Raw genomic sequence first — 15953 nt, forward strand, 5'->3', positions numbered from 1 at the left:
TGACCAAAGGGTCAGTCTCCTTCCTTCTCCAGGATGGAAGCAGCACGAATTGTCCCCGAGCTCCCAGTCGGCCAGAGGGGGGCACCCAATCCTCCTCTGCTCCAGCCGCAGTAGCCCGTGGCCACTTGGCCCCTGAGAGCCACAGGCCTCACATCTCCCCAGCTCCAGCCTCCTTTCAAAGGCCCTTTATTAAACCACGAACTATTTGCTGTCGAGACATTTAGGATGAAATCATGGCGTTAAACAAATAAACGCAGCTTCGTCCAGATTTCTGCTCTGAGGAGCAGAGTAAGAAAATAATTTCTGTCTGCTCGCCACAAAAGCGGCTGGAAAGGCCCAAAGAAAAATATTATTTTTACTCCATTGTGTGAAATATTGTCCTGGAGGATCTGACGCACTAAGCGTTTGAAGAGTTTGTGCTGGCAGGTTTCAAAGGTCCCCTGGGTCGGCCCCCTGGGATTGTTTTCTGCATTAATAAACTTAGCATGATGTGTGTTAAAAGGAACATTCTGTTTGCTTTGTAAATAAGGGATGTCAAACAAGAAGCAGAAGCCTTACAGACACTAGGTGATGTGTTCTCGGAGCAGGGACGGGGAGGGAGGGAGGGAGAGGCACCCTGGAAAAACGGGTAATGCTGGGGCTCCCTGCACTGAGCTGAGGCCTTGTTGGGAAAACAAATCATTCTGTCTGAGTCCAAACCAGGCCATTTCCTCACTGATCCTGGTGGGAAAGCTGCACACTTTGCCCCGAACCAGCAGGACACAGGCTTGGGAAGGAAAGTTCTCAAGTGTCTGTCAGCTGTGTGGTGGAGGGGAGATGACGGGCGCCTGGCAGAGGGGCCCTCCCCCAACCCTGAACCCCGCCCACCCCTTTTAGAGAAGTTTCCTGGCTTGTCGGGATCTCCCAGAGCTGGCAGGCAGGAGGGGGCAGAGGTGAAAGCTATATCTTTGGGAATGATGATCTGGCTATCGCTCCCTCTATCTCTCTCATATGCCTTTCTCAGATGTGTCTGCAGCCCCTGTCAAATTCCTGACGGGCCCTCAGGGACACCGACATCGTGGGAGACACATCACCCTGGCCCTGTGAGCCCTCCTCTGCAGGGAGCCCGAAGGAGCCAGGGCAGGATGTGTAACGCCTCTGGTTCAAGTATTTGCTATTTTCACAGGTGCCTCCCCCTGGTCCCACAGCCCCCTCTGTTGTCTGATCCAATGTTATCGAAGGTTCCCCAGACCTCCCAGGCATTTTCATTTCCGCCCGCTGCCCTGCTGGCTTCTTCCCGTTACTCCCCAAGCTCTCCACTCCCCTCTGCGGTCCTGGAAAGACTTCCTCTGACATCCATTTCTATTCTGGCAAGTCCTGGTTCTCTCCTGCTCAGGAGTTCATACCATTTCTTGAGACTTTGGAGGAAAGTGATGACAGGGAATGCTGAGCTCTCTCTGGTGAGAATCACAGACTCTCAGAGGTTAAGGGTGTAGACACAGAAACCCGGGGGGTGTTCACCTTGGACCCTAGTCGAATCACCTGGTGGGTTTTTATAGTTGCTGTTTTCTGAGCCCACACCCAAGTGGTTCTGATTCAGTTACTTTGGGGTGATGTTTTTAACCTCAAAATGTTTTTACGTTTTGGAGATTCCTGTAGTGGGTGACTCCAGTGTGGCAACGAAGAAACCAAGCCAAGCTGTGTTCTCACCCCACACGCTACTTTCATGGAGGAGTAACTCACGTGTCTGAGGTCTCTGTATTTGTTTCCTGTGGCAGCTGTAATGAGTACCACAAACTGAGTGGCTTGACCAACAGAGTGTATTCTAGAGGCCAGAAGTCCAAAATCAGGGTGTTGGCCGGACTGCACTTCCTTTGGAGGCTCTGGGGAAGGATCCTTCCTTGCCTCTTCCAGCTTCCAGTGGCTGTCAGCATTCCTTGGCTTGTGGCTGCAATCTCTGCTCTGTCTTCACATTGCCTTCTCCTCTGTGAGGCTCTCTGTGTTCTCACCTTCCATCTGTGTTATCTCCCTTTATCTTTTTCTTATAAGGACATTTGTGATGGCATGTAGGTCCCATCTGGATAAACCAAGATAGGTGCCTCCTCTCAAAATTGCTAATCACATCTTTTGCTATTTAATATTCATTCTTTAACCATATACGGTAATATTCACAGGTTGTAAGGCTTAGGACATGGACACACCTTTGGGTGGGGTCACCATTCATCCCACAACAGTCCCTTGGTCAGTGGCAGAGTTAGGACTAGAACTGGGTCTTTTGACTTGCCACAGAATATGCCTGCTGCTATATCAGGCCCCTGGGTTGCACACGTCCCTTTGAAGCAGTCTAGTGAGGAACTTAAGTGCAGGGTTTTTGCATCAGCAGACCTGAGTTCAAATCCCAGCACTTATTCAGTTTACCACTGATTTTTGGTCTGCAAATTGGGGATAATCATTTAGCCTAATTTTAAGGAATAAATGACACAACGTATGTAAAGCACTGAGCAGGACCAGGCACATGGTAAAGTCTCAGTGTTAGTATTACTGATCTGGCAGGAATTAAATATTTTATCATAAAAAGTTATAGGAGAGAGTAAATACATGCAATTATATATCTGATAAGGGATTATTACTCAGAATATATGGAGAACTCCTAAAATTCAACAACCAGAAAACAAACAACCTGATTCAAAAATGGCAAAAACATTTCTCCAAAGAAGACATACAAATTACCAATAAGCACATGTAAAGCTGCTCAACATCAATAATCATTAGGGAAAGGCAAATCAAAACTACAATGAAATACCACCTCATACCTATTAGGGTGGCTACTGTCAAACCAACAGAAAATAATGAGTGTTGGCAAAAATGTGGAGAAATGGAACCCTTGTACACTATTGGTAGGAATATAAAATGATGATTCTCAAAAACTTAAAAATAGAACTACCATATGACCCAACAATCCCACTCCTGGGTATATACCCAAAATAATTGAGAACAGGGTCTCAAATCAATATTTGTACACCCATGTTCATAGAAACATTATTCACAATAACCAAAACATGGAAGCAACCCAAGTGTCCATCAATGGATGAATGGATAAGCAAAATGTGGTATATACATACAACGGAATGTTATTCAGCCTTAAAAAAGGAAGGAAATTCTGACATATGCTATAGCATAGATGTACGATAAAGACATTATGCTAAGTGAAATAAGTCAGTCACCAAAAGATATATACTGTGTGATTCCACTTATATGAGGTACCTAGATTAGTCAAAATCATAGGGACAGAAAGTAGAATGGTGATTGCCAGAGGCTGGAGGGAAGGGAGGTATTGGGAGTTACTGTGTAATGAGTATAGAGTTTCAGTTTTGCAAGATGGAAAGGGTTTTGGAGATGGATGGTAGTGATAGTTGCGCAACAACATGAAAACGAACTATAATATGTAACCAGTACGTTGCTAACGCAACATTAGCAACCTATGAGCTGGACTTGAATTGAACAAAGAGGGTAAAGGTATTGGAAAGGCCCCACTTGGGAGGTAGCGGGAGAGTGGGCCACACTGGGAAAGGAGCCTAGACTGCAGTGGGTGACAGGTCAAGTGTAGAGCGATTTCAGAGACCTGCACAGAGCTCCTCTCCCTGGTCTCATAGCTAAGTGGTCTCCAAGGAACTGGGGCTGCCACCTGCACAGCATCCTGGTGACCCTCAACAGGAGCCCCCCCTGGCCTGCTGTTCTCACTGTTAATCTGATTCAGCATCATCCACCTGGCTAAGTGGGATGAGCCAAAGAAAGGCAGGGAGACCTTACAGGTAGCTTAAGAACAGTCTGAAACAAGAGGTTGTGTGATCTAGGGGCCATTTAAAGATTTCATGTTGCTTTTGTAAAATCTCTCTTCCATCAGCCCGTATTAAGAGAAAAAATTCCTCGTGGCCAGAGTTCAGTACAAATCTCCCAGCACCACGGAGCTGCAGACCTTCCCCAATATGTTGCCATTTTTAGTAAGCAGCACAATCATACTGAAAGATCCATTGTAAAAGGCCTTGTCTCCCCTCTGACCCTCCCCCTCGCAGCCTCCACCCGCAAATACGCACACACTGCCAGTAGGTCTCCCACCAAAGCCCCAGCCGAAAATACCCTCAGCTGTTGGCTTCTGTTACAGTTTTCACTACAGACCCACAGTCTCATAGGCACCCAGTGATAACACAGAGGAAATTCAAGAACTGCCACTGAACACATGGGCTCAAATGCAGCTTCCCTGAGCTGGAAGGGTATGAGCAGGCTCCCCAGATCCCTCACAAAAAGAGGCCACCTCCCCTTTGCTGGTGGCCCGCACTCCTCAAAAAAAAACCAAGCAAGGAGGGGAAAGCAGCTTTGGAACGCTCAGGAATCTACACACAACTTCCCCATACCCTGCTGTCTCCCAGAGATTTCTTTTCCTAATCTGGCTCCGTGAGCAGTGGGTCACCAGAAATCCTAATCTGGCTCTGGAGGAAAGCTCAGGATGGTAAGATATGGGTAAAGCCTAAGTGTTAGGATCGCTCCACCCACCTTCACAGTGAGGGAAAGCCAGGCTGGTCTGAGCATCACCCAGAGCTTCATACTGTAAGGCAGCCCCTGCAAAACCCTGTGCCCAGAGAAAGCACGAGCTGTGCACACAGTGTACTATATAATCAGAACAGGTGAAAATGTTCTTCCTCTGGTACGTTTAACATATGTCCATTTTCCTCTGCTGGTGAGTACCACTTGTTTTCCTTTTCCTGACCCCTTTTTTTGCTGGTTGTCTTTTCATATAAATTTCAAAGTTGTAGCCAAACAAGAATTAACATCATACCAGAAAGAGCCCTTTAAGATAGTGTAGGAGACAAAGATGAAGACGCAACAGTTTCTATGTTATATCCTACACATCTTCATGCAGCTACTTTTAATGACACTTCTGGCCCATCCTCTTTGACTTGCGGTTCCTGCCTGTAGGCAAAACAAAACTTGGCCACCATGGGAGTAATAACAGCTTAAAGTAGCTACAGCTATGGATATAATCAGAACCATGATGTGGTGACAAGGTTTCTATGGAGGTTTAAAATAATGCTAGCGTATCACTCAACAGCTTACAACTGCTGCAGCCTCCCCTGGGGTTCTTGCCCCCAGCACCACACTGGAGATGGGACTGTTAGTCATAAAATGTTCTTGGGACAGTGTGATGGCAGCAATAAGCCATGGATTAAACTGGACCAGTTCTAACACCCCTTTCAACTCACATATCTGGGAATATACAGGTCTTCAGTTTATATGGAGGGGAGGCTGGGGGTCAGACCCAAGCAGCCTCCTGCAAAGAAGGAGGTACCCAAAAGATGACCAGACCTCAGGGTTCAAGACTTCCTATTTGCCTGATGAGCCTGACAAGAGGTTAATATCCAAAACCTACAAACAGCTCACACAACTCATTATCAAAAAAATAAACAACCGAATCGAAAAATGGGCAGAAGATCTAAACAGACATTTCTCCAAAGAAGACATACAGATAGATGGTCAACAGGCACATGGAAAGATGCTCAACATCAATAATTATTAGAGAAATGTAAATCAAAACCACAATGAGGTACCACTTCACACTGGTCAGAATGACCATCATCAAAAAGTCTACAAATAATAAATGCTAGAGAGGATGTAGAGAAAAGGGAACCCTCCTATACTGTTGGTGGGAATGTAAGTTGGTGCAGCCACTATGGAGAACAGTACGGAGGTTCCTCAGAAAACTAAAAATCGAATTACCATATGATCCAGCTATCCCATTCCTGGGCATATATCCAGAAAAAAATGAAAACACTAATTCGAAAAGATACATTCACCCCCGTGTTCATGGAAACAACCAAAGTGCCCATCAACAGACGGCTGGTTTAAGATCATGTGCGATATAGATAGATAGATATAGATAGATAGATATAGATATATGTATATATATATGTATATATGTGTGTATATATATATATATATATATATATATATATATATGTTACTCAGCCATAGAAAAAGAATGAAATATTGCCATTTGCAGCAACATGGATGGATCTAGAGAATATCATACTAAGTGAAGTAAGTCAGAGAGAGACAAGTATTATATGATATCACTTACATGTGTAATCTGAAAAATAATACAAATGAATGTATATACAAAAAGAAACAGACTCACAGACATAGAAAACAAGCTTATGGTTACCAAGGGGAAAAGGGAGGGAGCGACGGGGATAAATTAGGACTATGAGATTAACAGATACAAACTACTATACATAAAATAGATAAGCAACAATTATTTACTGTATACCACAGGGAACTATATTCAATATCTTGTAATAACCTATAATGGAAAAGAATCTGAAAAAATATATTAATATATATAACTGAATCACTTTGCTATACACTTAAAACTAACACAATATTGTAAATCAACTATACTTCAATAAAAAAAATTGACGAGGGACTTCCCTGGTGGCGCAGTGGTTAAGACTCCACGCTCCCAGTGCAGGGTTCGATCCCTGGTCAGGGAACTAGATCCCACATGCATGCTGTAACTAAGGAGCCTGCGAGCTGCAACTAAGACCCAGTGCAAACAAATAAAATAAAATAAGAACTTTAAAAAAAATTGACGAGTGAAGAAACAAAGCAAGACAAAGAAGCATAAAGATTTCCTGTTTACAGAGAGAAGTAGAACTTTTTTTTCTCTTTCTATGCCAATCTAGCTTTAGTTTTTAAATCAGGGTTATAAATTACATAAAATTTATGCTTTTTATTGTACATTTTTGCTTGTTTTGACAAACACACCAATCATGTAACCATTACAATCAAGATATTAAACAGTTACATCATCCCCCCCACCTTCCAATTTCCCCATACCACTTTGTAGTTGTCTTAGTCCGTTTGGACTGCTATAACTAAATACAAGAGAGGAAGTGGCTAACAAACAACAAACACTTATTTTTCACAGTTCTAGAGCCTAGGAAGTCCCAGATTATGGTGCTGACAGATTTGGCATCTGATGAGCTTTTCCTGGTTCATAGACAGCCATCTTTTTGCTGTGTTCTCACATGGTGAAAGGGGGCATGGGAGCTTTCTTTGCCTTCTCTTATAACGCCACTAATCCCATTCATGAGGGCTCCACCCTCAAGACCTAGTCACCTCCTAAAGGCCCACTCTTAACCTTGGGAATTTGGTTTCAACATATGAACTTTGGGGGAACACAGACATTCTGACCATATCAGTAGTCAATCTTTTTTCCATTCCCAGCCCCTAGCAACCACTGTGTTTTCCAGAACATCATATAAATTAAGTCGTCAGTGCAGTCTTGTTAGACTGGCTTCTTCCACATAGCATAATGCATCGAGATCCATCCCTGTTATTGGGAATGTCAGTAACTTGTTCCTTTTTATTTTTGAGTATGATTTTATTTATGGAATTATTTGCATGTTTGTTTATCTTTTCACCAATTGAAAGATATTTTCCACCTAGGTTTTGGTGATGATGAATAAAGCCACTATAAAAATTAATGTACATGTTTTGGGGACTTCCCTGGTGGTCCAGTGGCTAAGGCTCTGCACTCCCAATGCAGAGGGCCCGGGTTTGATCTCTGGTCAGGGAACTAGATCCTGCGTGCCACAACTAAAGATCCCACATGCTGCAACTAAAAAGATCCTGCATGCCACAACGAAGATCCCGCATGCAGCAGCGAATATCCCGTGTGCCACAACTAAGACCCAGTGCAGCCAAATAAATTTTTTTTTTCAATTAATGTACAGGTTTTGGCCAGGACATAAATTTTCATTTCACTTTGGTAAGTACCTGGGACTGAGGCTGCTGCATCATATGGTAAGTGTGTGTTGAACTTTATTCAAAACCGCCAAACTGTTTTCTAAAATGGCTATGCCGTTTTGCATTCGCACTAGCAATGGATGAGAGTTTCTGTTACTCTACATCCTTGTCAGCACTTGACATTGTCAGTTATAGTTTCTTTTGAAACACATAACAATCTTGTTCTTTAGAAAATGAAGCTGAGGGGCTTCCCCGGTGGCACAGTGATTAAGAATCCGCCTACCAATGCAGGGGACATGGGTTCAAGCCCTGGTCTGGGAAGATCCCACATGCTGTGGAGCAACTAAGCGCTGTGCGCCACAACTACTGAGCCTGCGAGCCACAGCTACTGAGCCTATGCACCACAACTACTGAAGCCTGCACACCTAGAGCCCGTGCTCCACAACAAGAGAAGCAACCACAATGAGAAGCCCGTGCACCACAACGAAGAGTAGCCCCTGCTCACCACAACTAGAGAAAGCCCGTGTGCAGTAACGAAGACCCAATGCAGCCAAAAATAAATAAATAAATAAATTTATTTAAAAGAAAAGAAAAGAAAAGAAAATGAAGCCGAGCCAGTAAGGATGTGTGAATTTTTCAGTTGACTAAATAGTTGGGCCAGAATTTGAACTCAGAACCCTAGACAGTCCTAGACTAGGTTTAGCTCAGTGTTTTAACTTGCTCAAATCCCACCTCCTTCTACACAGCTCTGTGGTAATCAAATAGCACAAAAAGAAAAAAAAATAACCCAATTAAAAATGGACGTAGGATTTGAATAAGCATTTCTTCAAAGAAGGTATATGAATGACCAATAAGCACATGGAAAGATGTTCAACATTGTTAGTCATCAGAGAAATGCAAATCAAAACTATAACGAGATATTACTTCACATCTACCGGGATGGCTATAATCAAAAACCAGAAAATAACAAGTGTTGGTGAGGATGCAAAGAAACTGCAACCCTCATACACTGCTGGTGGGAATGTAAAATGGTACAGTCACTTTGGAAACAGTACAGAAGTTCTTCAAAATATTAAACATAGAGTTACCATATGCCTCAAAAATTCTCACTTCTAGCTACCCAAGAGAATTGAAAACATATCTTCATATGAAAACTTGGACACAAATGTTCATGGCAGCACTATTTATATTAGCCAAAAAGTGGAAACAGTGCAAATATCCATCAATTGATGAATGGTAAACAAAATGTGTTACACCCACATGATGGAATATTGTTCCACCATGAAAAGGAATGAAGTTCTGATACATGCTACCACATAGATGAACCTTGAGAAAATTATGCAACGTGAAAAAAGCCAGACACAAAAGGCCATATATTGCATGATTCCACTTATATGAAACATTCAGAATAGGCAAATCCACAGAGACAGAAAGTAGATTAGTGGTTGCAAGGGGCTGGGGGAAGACGGAATGGAGAGTGACTGTTAATGGGTATGAGGTTTCCTTTGGGGGTAATAAAAATGTTCTGGAATTATACAGAGGTGATGATTATTCAACTTTGTGAATACACTAAAAACCACTGAATTTCATCTTTCAAAGAGTGAACTTTGTGATATGTAAATTTATCTCAATAAAGCAGTTATGAAAGGAAGAAAGTAGGTGTATATGTGTAAATGTTCTGACTTGTGGAAAAGTGTGGGGAGAGGAAGGTATGATGGTGCAAGAACCAAACCTGGGGATGAAGAGCCAACTTCACCCTTACTGCTCTGTGACTTTGTAAAAATCCACTTACTCTTTTGATTCTTGGTTTCTTCATTTGAAAATTAGGGAAAATATCCCCCTCAAAGTGATTTTATATGGGTCAGAGACGATCTTATAACCTACAAATTGCTATTTAAATGTTAGCTCTAACCCTAAAGTCTTGAATTTTTCTCTGAAATGGTAATTCTCTTTCCATAAAATTTGAGCTCAAGAGTGTCCTTTGCAGATTCTGGTCCTTCCCCTGGCCCTCAGTACTTAACAGAGTGTTCAGCATAGTGACTTAGACTTACTTAACAATTGAGCAGCAGTGTGGGCCTAGGACTATAAACATAAATAAGATTTACTTGTGTCTTCAGGAAGGTCAGTCAAGTGGGGTGGGAGTAGGAGACAGATATCTAAACTTGTAAGTATAATGCATGTGCATGTAATTACAGTGAGATGAGCAGGTGATCATGCGTACACATCCACCCTTTTCAACAAGTATCTCCTGGAGAAAAAAGATGAAGATTTGTTGGTTGGGAATTTGTGTCTCCCACCATTGGATCCTGCATGCTTCCAATAGGAGGACAGGGTTGAACATGTTTCAAAAAGATTTCTAAAGATTTATGATGTTGGTTATTTAAGGAAATAAAAATATCACTAACAGAACAGTATGGAGGTTCCTTAAAAAATTAAAAATAGAATTAACATATGACCCAGCAATCCCACTACTGGGCATATACCCTGAGAAAACCATAATTCAAAAAGACACATTGCACCCCAATGTTCATTGCAGCACTATTTACAATAGCCAGGTCGTGGAAGCAACCTAAATGCCTATCAACAGACGAATGGATAAAGAAGATGTGGTACATATATACAATGGAATATTACTCAACCATGAAAAGGAATGAAACTGGGTCATTTATAGAGATGTGGATGGACCTAGAGACTGTCATACAGAGTGAAGTAAGTCAGAAAGAGAAAAACAAATATCGTATATTAACGCATATATGTGGAATCTAGAAAAATGGTACAGATGAACCGGTTTGCAGGGCAGGGGCAGAGACACGGATGTAGAGAACAAACGTATGGACACCAAGGGGGGAAAGCAGGGTTGGGGGGTGGTAGTGGGATGAATTGGGAGATAGGGATTAACATATATACACTGATATGTATAGAATAGATAACTGATAAGAACCTACTGTATAAATAAATAAATAAATAAAATTCAAAAAAAATTTCTTTTCCAATGGAAATTCTATTCCTGAAACACTCACCAAAATAATAATAGAAAGGATCTTCACCAACCTGATTAAGGCATCCACAAATAACCTACAGGTAACATAATTGTTATTGTTGAAACTCTTCCATTTTGATGGAGTTGCAGTTTCTCTTTGTAGTATTTATCCTTGTTTGATAAAGTCAGCTATATTGAGGTGAAATTTACATACAATAAAATTCACCCATTTTAAGCATACATTTCAAAGTATTTTTTAAAATATGGTCACAAAGCCATCACTACAAGCATGATATAGACATCCCCTCTGCCTCTATGCAGAAAATCCTGTCTTCACATCCACCACCTGCTCCAGTCTCTGGAAAGCACTAATATTCAGTCACTATAGATTTTCCTTTTCTAGAATTTCATAGAAATGGAATTCTACAACACACATTATTTTGTGCCTGGCTTATTTTACTTAGTATAATGCTTTTCACATTCACCCCAAATTTTGTGTGCATCTGTGGGTAGCTATTTTTTAATGCTAAGCTGTATTCCACTTTATGGGTGAATCACATTTGTTTATCCATCCACCAGTTGAGGTTTGGGTAGTTTCTAGTTTGGAGCTATTATGAGTAAAGCTGTAATTATTATTTGTATAAGTCTCTGTATGGACGTATATTTTATTTCTTTGAGGGAAATACCTAGAAAGGGGTATTGCTAAGTCACATAGTTGAAGTGTGTGTTTAACTTAAAAAGAAAAAAAACGTCAGATTTCCAAAAGGCCTGTTGCATTTTTATTCCTACTAGAAGTGTATGAGTCCTAGTCGTTATACCTCCTAGCCAACCCTTGCATTTTATTATCTGCTGAGGTTTTAATCTGCATTTTCTAAATAACTAATGATTAGCATCTTTTATGCCTAGTTGTCATCTGTATATCTTCTTTAGTGAAGATATACTTCACTTCTTTAGTGAAGTGTTTGTTAGAATATTTTGACTATTAGGTTATTTGTTCTCTTATTGAGTGATTTAAAATCTTTTTATAATGTGAACACAAGTCTTTTACTAGATACGTGTTTTGTAAATCTATTCTCCTAGTGTGTGGCTTATGTTTTCATTTATTTGAGAGTGCCTTTTTTTTTTTTTTTTTTTTGCGGTACGTGGGCCTCTCACTGTTGTGGCCTCTCCCGTTGCGGAGCACAGGCTCTGGACGCGCAGGCTCAGCTGCCATGGCTCACAGGCCTAGCCGCTCCGCGGCATGTGGGATCTTCCCGGACCGGGGCACGAACCCGTGTCCCCTGCATCGGCAGGCGGACTCTCAACCACTGTGCCACCAGGGAAGCCCTGAGAGTGCTTTTAAAGAGCTTTTTTTTTTTAATTTTGAAGAAGTCTACAAAAATTATCAATGTTTTCTTTTATGGTTTGTGGTTTTTGTGTAAGAAATGTTTGTCTAACCAAAGGCTTCAAAAAAATTAGGTAACTGCTTTGTTTACAAATTAGATATATTAAAATAACGATTGTGTAAAAAAAATATATCACTAACATGATTGCTAATAGAATGGGAACTTGAAAAATATATTTCTGCAGTGAGGGGCCATTCTTAGCTCACCCTCTTTCCTGGTAAACTTTTGATTATTTTGTCTTTAAAATTCTAATAAAAACATCATGTAATTCCCTCCAACACCATGTTCAAAGCAAAGCAACAGTGAGAGGATCAGCCCATGAATTTTCTAAGTTATTTATAGGGCTAAAGCCCCACAGGGGAGGCATTAGATGCATCCACTTCTATTAGATCATATGTTGTTCATAATGGGTTCCTGGAAATCCAGTTGTCTTTTCCTAGGACCCCAGGATGTTATGACCAAAAACATATATTTCAAAACCTCTCCACCTCCAAGCCCTGCTCAAAAGAAGTTTGCTGCAGCTTTCAGTTGTTAATATTGAAATATTTCCACTGATGATCATTTGGCGTAGCAAGCTTCAAAACCTTGGTATTTGGAATAGTTCGCTAATGTTTTCTTAAATTACATCCTCTTGTGGGTCCATAAAATCCCAAAGTTATTACAAATAAATAAATGGAGTTTCTCTTCAGGATGTAAACCAGCTTTCAATGAAGTCATTGAGGGGAAGTTTGGTTTGGATGGAAGAAGCACCTACCCGGGGCAAGGGCTGCTTTCCACTCACTGGGGGCTGGAGACTCGGTCAGCAGCTGCTCTCAGGCAACTGAATGGAGCAACCCCCCGCTGCTTCATTTCTTGTTTTAACTTCCAGCGGGAAACTCAGTATTTTAAAATGCTCCTTTTTCCTCAAGTCCTCTGCATGTGGTGACCAGGGCCTCGGAGGCAGGTGAAGAGAGAAGCTGTGTTGGTGCTCATTGACCATATCCCTACCCCGTCTCAGACTGAGCTAGAGGTCCTGGGGCAATCCTACAGCACGCTGGCATCCCCAGTGCTGGCGAGCCTTGCCCTAAGTCCCAAGGTTGCAGCCTTCCCCAGGCACAATGGGAAATATTTAATTCAGGGTAAAAGGAAGGGGGGATGCAGAGGCTGGATCCTTGGAGAGCAGCAGGCCCTGCAGGCCTTGTCGTGCATGTACTTCTGGGGCACATCCTGGGAGGGAGCAGTTCTCGTGGACCCACCTCATGAGAGCAGCCTCCTGGATACCTGCAGCCATCCCACCCTTCACTGTGTCATGGCTCCAAGGTACATACAAGGCAGAATGTGACCCACAGTTGGTGTGGAAGTAATTACTACTCACATACACAGTGTGGGTCTCCCAGCCCTCCTTGGATGGACAACTTCCTTTTCTGCTTCTGCTTTCCCCTGTGTTCAGAGTCATAGAGAAATATACTTTTAAAATAATAATACAAGAGGGTTCCAGCTTAAGATGGTGACATACGAAGATCCTGAACTCACCTCCTCCCACAGACACACTGAATCTACAGATACATATGGAACAATTTCCTCTGAAAAAAACTTAAAAACTGATGGAGCCACCCTTTCACATTGGGCACATGAGAGGGAAACCACATCAAAGTGGGTAGAAAAGGCTAAGACACAATCTCTCCTAAACCTCACACCTGGTGTGGCATCCCAAAATCGGGAGGGAACTTAAAACCCAGAGCTTCTCCCTGAGGAGCAAAGGGTTTATACCCTACATTGGGCACCCCAGGTTTTAAGGCCAGCACCTGAGATACGAGCTCCCAGAACATCTGGCTTTGAAAACCAACGGGGCTCATGGCCTTGGGACTCACGGGGCTGTGGCAAACTGAAGAACATCTCTTGAGTGGCTCATGTGCAGACTTACCTGGCTCAGGGCCTATTGCAGAAGCAGCCCTTTGAAAAGCACCCAGACTTTATGTGAGAGATTCATTTCCTAATTTTAAAGTGCTGGTCTGAGGGGCAGGGATCTGTTGGAATACTCTCCTGGGATGGAGACTGGGTGCCATCTTTCTGTTCTCCCTCTGACTTGCTAAAGCCAGCAGGCACCATCTTTTTTTTTTTTTTTTCCTCTTTCTTCCTTTTTCTCCTTATTTTTCTTCTTTTTCTTTTTTCCCCACTTTTTGCAGGTAGTGCCATCTTTGTACTCCCCCTCTGCCTTGCTCCAACCGGTGGGCACCATCTTTGCACTTTCTCTGCCACTCAAGTGCCAGCATCTCCTAGAGGGGAGCTTCCACACATGTCTGGTGCCCCAGTTTCTACATCTGGTGATCTGGGTTTTGTGGCTGCCACCCATAGGATGCCTCTTAATCACCTGGCTCTGGAGGCCAGAGGGGCTTGAGTTCCTCGGTCCCATGGCATTCTAAAAACTGGAGAGACAGCTCTCGTAGGCTACCACTCCTAGGGCACTGCATAGACAGCAAACTGAAACACACCCCTGTCTTTCTGAGAAAGAGGTCTGTTTGCTTGTCCAGGAGCTTTGACCTGAGGGACAGGTTTCAGGGCTGGCACACTCCTAGGGGCTCACAGAAGGGATCTCTGGGAACAGAGACTGGTGAATGCAACCTTTGCAATCTCCGTCCACCTCACTCCAGCTTGCTGGTATCTTACAAACAGGAACTTATGCTTTTTCTGGTTGCCTTGATCTTTGCAGTTGCTGCTAGGCTCTGGTGGACAGTGGCTTATGCTCCCAGGTCCTATAGGACTGTAACCAGAAAGAGAGTTCTTAAACAGCTACCATCCCAGGACACAGAAAGAGGCAACAGACCCAGGAGCTCAATCTTTCTCAAAAGAGGCCAATTAGCTTATCATCATGGCTGTACCCTGAAAGGCAGGCTTCTAATTAAACATACATCTAAGGGCTGACTGTAATCCTTTCCTGAGACCTCAGAGAGCAGGCACTATCTTCACGCTCTCCCTCTGCCATGCTCCAGAGTGCCAGCATCTCTCAGAGGGGAGCTCTTACATGTGTTTGGTTTTTATGTCTGGTGCCCTGTTTTTTGCAGTTACCGCCCAGGGGTTACCCCTTGATTGCCTGACTCTGGAGGCCAGGGCGCTTACTAGGTCCTGTGGGACTATAACAATCAGAGAGACAGTCCTTGGCAGGCGACTACCTCCAGGGCAATGCACAGACAGCACACTGAAACACGCGCACAGCATTTCCATGAAAGAGGTCTACCTGTTGCTCCTGGAGCAGCAGGCTGAGAGGCAGGCTTCAGGTTTGGCACATATCCAGAGGATGTGGAGGTGTTCTCAGGGAACGTAAGTTGGGCAATGCCATCTTTGCTCCCTCCTCCTGCCTCACTACAACTCACACTCTTCTGGAGCCCTAATTTTTGTGACTGCTGCCCAAGGGACACCTCTAGATCACCTGGCTCTGGGGGCCAACAGGGCTTAAGTTTGTAGTCCCACAGGACTGTATATATTTGCATTCTTTATTTACTTATTATTTTTTTTTGCGGTACATGGGCCTCTCACTGTTGTGGCCTCTCCCGTTGCGGAGCACAGGCTCCGGACGCGCAGGCTCAGTGGCCATGGCTCACAGGCCCAGCCGCTCCGCGGCATGTGGGATCTTCCCGGACCGGGGCACGAACCCTTGTCCCCTGCATCGGCAAGTGGACTCTCAACCACTGTGCCACCAGGGAAGCCCCTATTTGCATTCTTTAAAAGCTGTTGCCTGAGGGTCTGGCTTCCAATCAGCCTGAATCTAGGTGCTAACTGAGATCCTCCCTTTTGGGACACTAACTGGTCTTGGCAAACCCTCAACAACT

The sequence above is a fragment of the Monodon monoceros genome, unplaced genomic scaffold, assembly GCF_005190385.1.
Source record: "Monodon monoceros isolate NGI ecotype Baffin Bay Population unplaced genomic scaffold, NGI_Narwhal_1 Super_Scaffold_12, whole genome shotgun sequence".
Lineage (NCBI taxonomy): Eukaryota > Metazoa > Chordata > Mammalia > Artiodactyla > Monodontidae > Monodon > Monodon monoceros.